Source organism: Nannospalax galili, unplaced genomic scaffold (genome assembly GCF_000622305.1).
Source record: "Nannospalax galili isolate Female #2095 unplaced genomic scaffold, S.galili_v1.0 scaffold34, whole genome shotgun sequence".
In the NCBI taxonomy this organism is placed as follows: domain Eukaryota; kingdom Metazoa; phylum Chordata; class Mammalia; order Rodentia; family Spalacidae; genus Nannospalax; species Nannospalax galili.
Genome location: NW_008338996.1, coordinates 58,850 through 69,043, shown reverse-complemented (window position 1 = coordinate 69,043; position 10,194 = coordinate 58,850).

Below are 10,194 nucleotides of genomic sequence, written 5' to 3'. Positions count from 1 at the left end.
GTCTGTCAATCTTGTTTATCTTTTCAAAGAACCAGCTCTTGGAATTGTTCATTCTTTGCATTGTTTTCTTTGTTTCAATTTAATTAATTTTTGCCCTGATTTTTGTTATTTCTTCTTGTCTGCCGGGTTTGGGTTTTGTTTGCTGTTGCTTTTCAAGTGTGTTGAGTTGCAATGTTAAGTCATTTACTTGTGTTCTTTCTGATTTTTTGATGTAGGCACTTAGAGCTATGAGCTTCCCTCTAAGGACTGATTTCAGCATGTCCCAGAGGTTTTGTTGTGTTGTTTTGCCCTTTTCATTTAATTCCAGGAATACTTTTATTTCTTTCTTAATTTCTCTTTTGACCCATTCATCATTCAGGAGTGTGTTGTTTCATCTCCATGTGTTCGTGTGGTGATTTTCTTCTGGTGTTGATTTTAAGCTTTATTGCATTGTGATCTGATAGAATGCATGGGATTATTTCAATCTTTTTCATTTTGTTGAGGTTTGTTTTGTGCCCCAGTATATGGTCGATTTTGGAGAAGGTTCCATGGTGTGCTGAGTAGAAAGCATGTCCGCTGGTGCTTGGGTGGAGTACTCGGTAGATGTCTGTTAAGTCCATTTGATATATGATATTGTTTAATTCAGATGTCTCTCTGTTAACTCTCTGCCCCGTTGACCTATCTAATGGAGACAGTGGGATATTGAAGTCCATTAATATTCAAAGTTATTAATGAAAGATGGGTATTGAATTCTGTCATTTTTATTTCTGTTTACATTCTTGATATAGCTGTACTTTTCCACAGTTATACCTTCATTGGATTTCTTTCTGAAATCCCTTGGGTATAGTCGTTCCTTTCTTCAGCTCTTTGTATTGCTTCCAGAACTCTCTGAAGGGCTGGTTTTGTGGACATGAATTCCTTCAGCCTATTTATGTCATGGAAGATTTTTCTTTCCTCTTTGACTATAGTAGACATTTTGTCTGGGAATAGTAATCTGGGTTGGCATCTGTGGTCATTTAAAACTGGGAATACTTTGGTCCAGGCTCTTCTGGCTTTCATAGTTTGCACTGAAAAGTCAGCAGTAATCCTAATGGGTTTTCCTTTATATGTGACTTGTTGTTTCTCTTTTGCAGCTTTCAGAGCTCTCTCTTTGTTTTGTACGTGTAGTGTTTTTACTGTGATGTGCTGTGGAGAGTTTCTTTTCTGGTCCTGTCTGGTGTTTTATATGCTTCTTATATTTGTATGGGCATGTCTTTCTTCAATTTTGGGAAATTTTCTTCCACGATTCTGTTGAAGATCTGGTTCATGCCATTATCTTGGGATTCTTCTCCTTCCTGTATGCCTATGATTTGTAAGTTTGGTCTTTTTATGGTGTCACATAATTACTGCATATTCCATTCTTGCGATTTCTTAAATTTTCTTAAATTTTTCGTAATCTTTGCTTGAGTGGTCTAGTTCGTCCACTTTAACGTCCAGTCTTGATACTCTGTTTTCCATTTCATTCATTCTATTGGTGAGGCTTTCTCCTGTCGTTTCTAACTGGCTTATTGAATGTTTCACTTCGTTCTTTATTTCAGCCTGAGTATTCTTCAATATTTCTAGCTCTTTTCTGAATTCATTCAGAAGTTTATCCCTATCTTCCTTCAGTTTTTTTTTTATCATGTTTGTAATTGTTCTTTTGAGTTCCATGTCCTGCATTATCTCTAGGGGGTTCTCATTGTACTCCTCTACAGGACTATTGGTATTTGGTGGGGATATGTTATTTTGGTTTTTCATGTTACGATTCTCTGTGATTTTGACATGTGAATTTCTTTTGTACTTTCTGATTCTTGTGTGAGACTCAAGCCTTCAAGTTTAGGTCTGCTTCTTTTTATGAACTTTATGAGTCTTTGTGGTTTACTTTTTGGGCATTAAAAGCTGGTTTGGCTAAGCTTCCGGTTCTCGCTGATTTTATATTGGAGTGGCCAGATTGCTTTTGTCTTCAGGAGTTTCCACAGAGGCCCAAGTCAGATGAGGATCAGATGCTCTCAGGCTTTCTCCTAAGGTCTGGATCCCTCCAGGAAAGATTTTGGCCTCAGGAATTTGGGGGTTGGACTGGCCTGGGAGCTGGGCCCAGGAAAGATGCTAGTCTAGTGCAGCTGGTGGCCATGCCACCCAGAGATGCAAAGGCAGATGGGGGCGGGAAGAGGCCCTGAGGGCTCCTGGGGACTGCACTGAGGAGCTGGGTTGGTCTGGATGCAAAGGATCAGGAAGCGGTGGTGATTCCCCCAGTGTCTGGGGTGCCAAGAGAAGGAATGGGACAGGACCCAGGCTAGGAGGAGAGACAGGCAGGGAGATGGGAGGGTGAATGAGTCTGGGGGAGTGAAGGCACTGAGGGTGCGATGGATTTACCCAGGAGAGAGGCTGGTGGGTTGGTGCAGTCCAGGGAAGCAGAGGGAGGTGAGGGCGGAACCAGGCCCATAGGGCTCCTGGGGACCGGGAGAAGGAACTGGATTCGTCTGGATGCAAAGGATCAGGAAGAAGTGGTGGTTCTGTGCTGAGGCATCAGCCCCAGTGTCCAGGAAAGAGGCTCCGGGTTGTCGTTACTCATCTTAACTGAGGGCAGAGTGTTGACTCTCCTGCCACTGGGTACTGTTTTGTGCTCTATCTGAATTGGGTTTTCTGTATTAAGTGTCCCTTCTACTAAGAATATCTGCAAAGTTCTGTCCACCTGTGGCTCTTTCCTCTTCCTGGAGTTTTTGTACTATGGAACTCTTGTAGTTATTTACTTCTTTCCTTCTTCAAACAGTTCCAAAGTTAAGGATATAATTGCCCCAGTGATGCATACAGAGGTGATCCCCATGTTGAAGCCTTCATCTATGGTGTAGAGACATGAAACTGGCTCTGAGCGTACTTTATATAACAGGGGTTACACTCACATTCTAATTATCCTGGAGATTCTTCCAGAGACACTTTTTTGAAAGACTATGAAAGTGACTGTGTAGATTTTAGACATGATCACAATGCTATGTGCTCTATCTTTTTAACTGTGGAGGTTATTCCTCCATTCCTGAATCTGGACAGGCCTTGGGACTTGCTTTCACTGATGGATTTGGCAGACATGAATGTAAGATTTCCAAGCCTAGAAAGATATTGCCCCTGCTGCTCTTGGAACCATGAGACCATTATGTAAGCGAGTTTAAGCTCTAGTCAGTAACCAGTAGGAGGTGATACAGCAATGCATTTTGTGGCATAAATGAATCTTTTCTGAGATTAGCTGTACCTAGCTAAGACCAAAAGCATCATCCAGCTGAAGCTAGTCTCAGTCCAAATTGCCAGACCATAGGATTATCATATAAACAAATGATTAAGTCACAGAATTTTGGATTATTATGTACTGAATGTCAACCATCAATACAGTGACTGTTCTTATCACTTGATGTGGGATAAACTTTAACTGATTCAATATTCTTTTTGTCTTTTTTATTCCCTAATTGAGTTGTCTTTCTTCCCTCTTCTCTAGGAATCAATGAATTCAAAATATATAAGTTCAGAGACACTGCATGAATTACCCTGATTTTGTCTTTAGTTGTATCTGTTTTCCAAGATTTTCTTCTATAAGCTCTCAGTTCTTTTTTTTCCACAGGTTTTTTTTTTTATTTTTTAGAAGAAGCATTTCACTATAGCTTTAACATACTCAATAGCAATTTTCAGAGCAAAGAAACATCTCTTTCAAAAGTGGCTATAATCCTGATAAGTATGTATCTAGACATAACTACAGGAACCAGGATAATGGAAAGAAACCAGGGAGGTAAAGGAAAAGAAAGAACCTGAGAGAGAAGAGCAGTAGGAAACAGGCGTTAATAAGGGAGATATGGATAAAAATTGGGTTAGTTTAATGGAGCGGGGATGGAAGGGTATACAAGGAAACTTGGGGATAAGGGGAAAGAAGGAACTCAAGAGAGGTAGGACCATAGGAGGACGGTATTATTAAGGGATAAAATGGAAAAATGGGGGCATCTTAACTGGGGAAACTATGATGGAAGGGTTAGACAATGCGAGAGATAACTAATGCCTAGCTAGTTTCAAAAACCAGAGGGCACCATATTAGTCCAACAATCTACTGACAAATTATACATACCAAATCAAGAAATATATGTCTAGGCAAGGTTTATCTGAGAACAATTGGTCTTTGTCCAAGCTTTATCTACATGGCACATGGTAATTAAAAGTACCAGACTGGTGGAACTAAGCTTCTTGAATGTTTAACAGACATGCTTTGAGGTTTATACTAATTTGGTCAGAGGGATATAAAGGACAGTTTTTGCTCCTTGCCCTCCTAGGGCAACTAGTTTCAGGGGTCTATAAGCATCTCTCAAAATGTCCTGTAACTGTGGTGAGTCACCTGTCCTCTTGATCAAGGAGGCGTGGAGACCCCATGAGATGGACTTGAATCAGTGTTCAGTCTACAAAGAGGAGAGTCAACACAGAGAAAACATTTTCTCAGTGCTTCCAAATGAAGTCCACCATGGTGGAGCAGGACCTTTGACTTATCATCACATAGACAGAACTGGTAAAAGAAAGGAGCCTCAGTTCTTTTAAGTAAAAATGATGCTTACAAACATGCCTTACCTACCTAATGAGATATGAATAACTTGTATTATATTAAAATACATAAACTTTTATTGCTAGGCATCTAGTTAATCAGAAATGCATGTTTCTTTTTAAGAAGAGAAATAATCATGAAAAAAATTTAGAGATGATTAAGATTGTCTTTTGTGTTAGTTTTCCTTTTTATATATGGCACTGATACCAAATCAAAAGGATGAAAATTCTCAAGTTTGATATGTTATTTTTATGCATAGCAAAATTTGTAGCTAGCCAGTTATAATTGGTGGAGTATGAAGGACTGAAAAATATTGTTTTAGATAAAAATATATAGTGCACAAAATGAATCCTAAAAGTTAACAATAATTAATTGCACTTATTAGGTAGTGCTAAATAGTTTTCTCAAGAGATTTTACCAACTTAACCTTTCAAAGCCATAGTACGAGACTCTTTTTTTAAGATTAAAATAAAAAAATTATATGTGTGTTTGTTTGTGTGCCCATGTGTCTGTACTTGAGTGCAGATGCCTTTGGAAGCTAGATGAGGACATCAGGTCGGATGCCCTGGAACTGGAGTTACAGGTGATTGTGAGCTGTCTGTACCTACCACTCAGGGGAGCCCACTACCTTGACTTCTAATTCTATATGCTAGGTTTGTCTTCTTAAAGAATTTGATGTATGTAATGGGAATCTTTTGTGTGTATTATTTTCACTTTCAGTTCAACAGTGTGGTTATAAGATATATCTCTGTCATTACATGTAGATGAAGTTCATTCATTTTCAATATTGTCTGTTGCTCTAGTGAATGAATGTACATATGTAGTTCACACTATTATTGACATATTTGAATTATTTTGTTGTTGAGGGGCAGAAATGTGTTCTTTTTTATATCTGTTTTTGTATAGCTGTTTTGTATGTGAATTTTTGTGCATTTTGCACAATAGATCTTAATCATATTTAGGCCCCACCCCTATCTTTACCCACCACAGTCCACCTACAGGACTTCATGCTGTCATATATGTTAAGGCCTATTGAGTCAAGTTTGTGTGCCCAGATGTCCCTTGGTATGAGTTCATCCACTGGAGCATGGTCAGCCTGTCTAGCTTCACTCTCTTAAAGAAAACTGACTCTCCATCACCCAACAGTGATCAGCTGCCAATAGTTCCCCCACCAAGGTTGGGGCCTCCTGCCCATTTCCCCAGCTCTGCTCTGTTTTTTGTCACATTGAGTTTGCATGGGTCTTTGCTCAGGGACTATTGTGGAAGAGGGGGAGGAAAGAGTCTAAGAGACAGGGTTGGTGCATGATCATAAGGAAACAGAGTCCTCCAGGGTCCTGGGAATTTGCTCATATGAACTTACAGCAGTTGTGACAGCAGATGCAAGACCCATGCAGACTCAATCAGAAATGTGTTCTTGATTTGTTAATTATGTAGGTACATTGCTTTTATGAAAATTAATCTGTGTACCTTTCATTTATTTTCTTTTCAGAATATATGTCCTGTATAGCACAAATTAAAAACACAAATTAAATTTTAAAACATTCAATAATAATTCATGATATACCTCTATGAAAATGAGTCACCTACCTACTTTTTTTGATTCTGTCTCTGTCTGTCTTCCTGTCTTTGTCTTTTTCTCTCATTCCCTCCGTTTTTCTCTTTTTCTCTCATTCCCTCCGTTTTTCACTTTATTGAAGCAGAGTGTCCTGTAGCCCAGGCTGGCTTTGAAACTTATTCTGTAGCCCAGGCTTACCTCAAGCGTGCAATGATTCCTCTTCCTCAGCCTCTTACATGCTGATGGATTACAGGCAGCCTGGCTCGTTTCTGTGTCTTTGTCTCCTGTTTTCCACAATTACAGAAATAAATGTTGCTCCAAGTTTTTAAAGTAGTAGAATTGAGAACACTTGCCTTTTAAATGTAGTTGCTAGAGATATTGCCGGTGCCAGCCGGCCAAGACGGACAGTACCTGAAAGGGGGAGTGAGGATTGAAAGAAAGAACAAGAGCTCTGCCTTTTTATACAGAAAACTCAATTCGTATCAACAGCTGTTTTTCCCCACCTGTATCTGAGGGTCAAGGAGCGGTCAGATCAAAGGCTTCTTTGATTCTTTTGTTTACCACTATTGCCTCCAGGTCAGGTGTTGTGAGGCTCTCCATATAAACACATTCCTCCTGATTAGGCAGATTAGATACTGGTGTGCATAATACAAACTCAGTAAACAAGCCTGCCACAGCTCAATGTACATAATAGACAAACAGCTCCCAACAAGATATATTGTATCTGATACAAACACACCGTAAAGATTTTAGCTCTATTATATTTAAATTTGTCCTTGTGACAAAAATCCTGCAGAGAAACATTAGGCAATGAGCCTGATTTCCACATTTCCTAAACCGATGTAGGATATATTCTTTTTCTAAGCAGGAGTTTCTTTATGGAGATAGCCTTCCCATGTCAACTTAATTCTAGCTGATGAAAATGAGTTATCTTTTGCTTCTCAGACAGCAAGACTTCTAGACAAGACAGATCACAATGAACACAGAAACAACATATTCTTTTCACATTTATTGTATTTGCTGTGTTCCTGGAATCATCTAGAAACTAACAAATAAAACAAAATACTTTTTTTGCAGTTTGTATTCGTGTGTGTGTGTGTGTGTAAAATAATGTATAAATAAGTATCACGATAGTTACATCCTATAGAAAACAGCACTGTGAAGATGTTTGTAGAAGACTACAATTTTAAGCAGTGTGACAAATACTGGTCTCACTAAGAAGGTGATTGATTTCTGGGGCTGGAGAGATGGCTCAGTGGTTAAGAGCACTGACTGCTCTAGCAGAGGACCCAGGTTCGATTCTCAGCACCCACAGGGTGGCTACGAACAGTCCTTACCTCCACTTCCAGGGGACTCAGAAGCCCTCTTCTGACCTCCGCGGCATTGCACGACACAGGTGCACTCACATACATGCAGGCAATACACTCATACACATAAAATAAAAAAAAAATAAAATAAAAAATAAAGAAGGTGATTTCTAAAGAGGTGAGTGCAGCAAGAAACTGAGCCCTGGGCTATTTTCACTACCAAGTTCCACAGAGTAGAGCACATGTGCGGCACTCTGATATACGGCCGTGCCAGCCGCCAGCCATGTTTCAAAAGCAGAAGGAGACTAGTGGGACTGGAGGGGAAGCACGTGGAGGAGCAGCCAGAAAAAGTTAGTCTTACTTGACCATGTCAGATTCTGTTAACTTTGCCACTTGATCGTCACTGTGAATTACTGGTGAAGCTCTGTACTGCGCTTTTCAGCAGCGTAGCAAGATTCAGCTACTTTGTTAAAAATGAATTTTATTTCATGCGTTTAAGCACCAAACTTGATGCTATGGGGTACGTAGATAGTGGTCTATCCTAGCGAAGCAAGCTAGCATATGCATTATTTGAAATAGTTACATGTTTATTTTGTTTTGTGGCAAGAAGAGCTAAAGTATGTTCGTTTAGTAATAACTCATTTTGCAAAACGCGTAAGTCAGGCAAAATGCCTTTTCTGTAGTGGTCATGCTGTACATAAGAGCTCTAGACTTGTTCATCCTCCTCATTTCCTACTTTGAATGATTTGCCCTGTATCTCCTCATTTCATAAGCCCCCAACTCATTGCCCCCTTTAGCCAATGTTTTATACTCCACCTGTGCATACTTGATTTGTTTTAGATGCTATATATAATTGACATCATGCAATATTTTCCTTTTTGTTCCTGGCTCATTGGATTTAGCATAATGTTCTTGAGGCTCAACCATGTTGGCAAAAGACAAGCCTACATTCTTTGTTAGAATTGAATTAATCATATGCATAACAGAGTATTATATTATGTAACCATGTGTAAATTGTGTTTTGTCATTTATAACATATAATTATATTCTTTATATTTATATACTATGTAACACAATATATTATACCTATATTTAACTTTATGTATAATTAGAACAGAATTGGACATAATTTATAGTGAGAATATAAGGATGAGCAGAGGAAGTGGTGAAAATTCAGTGACTACTTGAGTACACGTTGTTGAACTGGAAGTCAGAACCGACAAGAGTTGCTGATGAACTGAGAAGAGAGCGAAAAAAGAATCAAGAATTCCTACATATTTTAGTTTGAACACCGTAGAGCTGTTATTAGCTATGCTGGAAAGGAAGACATGACACACGCACGTGTGAGCAGCGGAAAGGGACTGCAATCAGTAACAGCAAAGCAACCAATATCTACTTACCAAGCCACACACAGCATTGTAGGTATGTTGTGTCTTTTAGTTTATTCAGTCTTCTCTACTACCTTTAAAAGGGTATGCTACTGTCACTCACAAAAATTATAATGAAGGAAACGATACAGACACAGATTGTGTAAAGTGTAACACTAATGAAAAATCATGGCACATGTTATACAGAGACACGCTTATGTGTTATGGTTTGGGGGTTCTAAAATATCCATGTTTTCCCTAATCACCTCTCTAATATGGTGCTGGCACACCATCAGTCTGGTTTCTTTGATGGTCTCTGATTGGTTTAGCCAGGCTTTCTTTAGTGTTACTCATTTCTTTATGAGTTCATGCATGTGCTCATGCATCCATTAAAATAAAACTGTTTTAGTGATAGCAACCAATAGTTTATTTTTTCTTGTATATTTTAGCAAATGTCCAGTTAACTTTTAAACTAAATTAGATGCAGCTGCATTATCTTTGATGATATTTTACAAATGAGGGGACATTTGATCTTGAGACCACACTCTGAGCCCCATGATTAACAGTAAGTAAAAATTATATTCTCTTTTATAAATTATTTAGGAAGACATTCAATCCTTACTAATTTTATATGACTTAACTGAACACTAAGATAGCAAAAATTAGCTGCTATCACTGGTGTGTGTATGTGCGTGCCTGCGTGCGTGTGTGTGTGTGTGATACAGCCCTCCAAAACAGAAGGATGACTAAGAGATCAATCCTTACTAATTTTATATGACTTAACTGAACACTAAGATAGCAAAAATTTGCTATCACTGGTGTGTGTATGTGTGTATGTGCGTGTGTGCGTGCCTGTGTGTGTGTATGTGTGTGTGTGTGTGTGTGATACAGCCCTCCAAAACGGAAGGATGACTAAGAGAGAAGATCAAACCAGCCAAACTGCCTGGAAAGGACACTCTACAACCTGCTGAGCTGCCTGCAGGTTGTGCGGGGCCCTCTGGGTTGTCTGTTTTTGTGAACTGTCACCCATGCTGGGTGATACGCCTATCTTTGAGTCCTTTTGCTCCTGTTAAGTTACTCCTTACCCATATTCCCGTAAGCAACTCTGGTGCAGCTCACTGATTGACTAAGTTGGATTTTGGTGGTATCATTACTTTGGTCTGTCGTTGGTTCCCTATCTGAGGTGAGAAGATGTTTATTCATGCTTTCCCAGAAACACCTGGGCTAGCATCAAACTTGCAGTGCTCTCTCCCCGCCCTGACTAAGTTGGATTTTGGTGGTATCATTACTTTGGTCTGTCGTTGGTTCCCTATCTGAGGTGAGAAGATGTTTGTTCATGCTTTCCCAGAAACACCTGGGCTAGCGTCAAACTTGCAGTGCTCTCTCCCCGCTCCGCCCCCA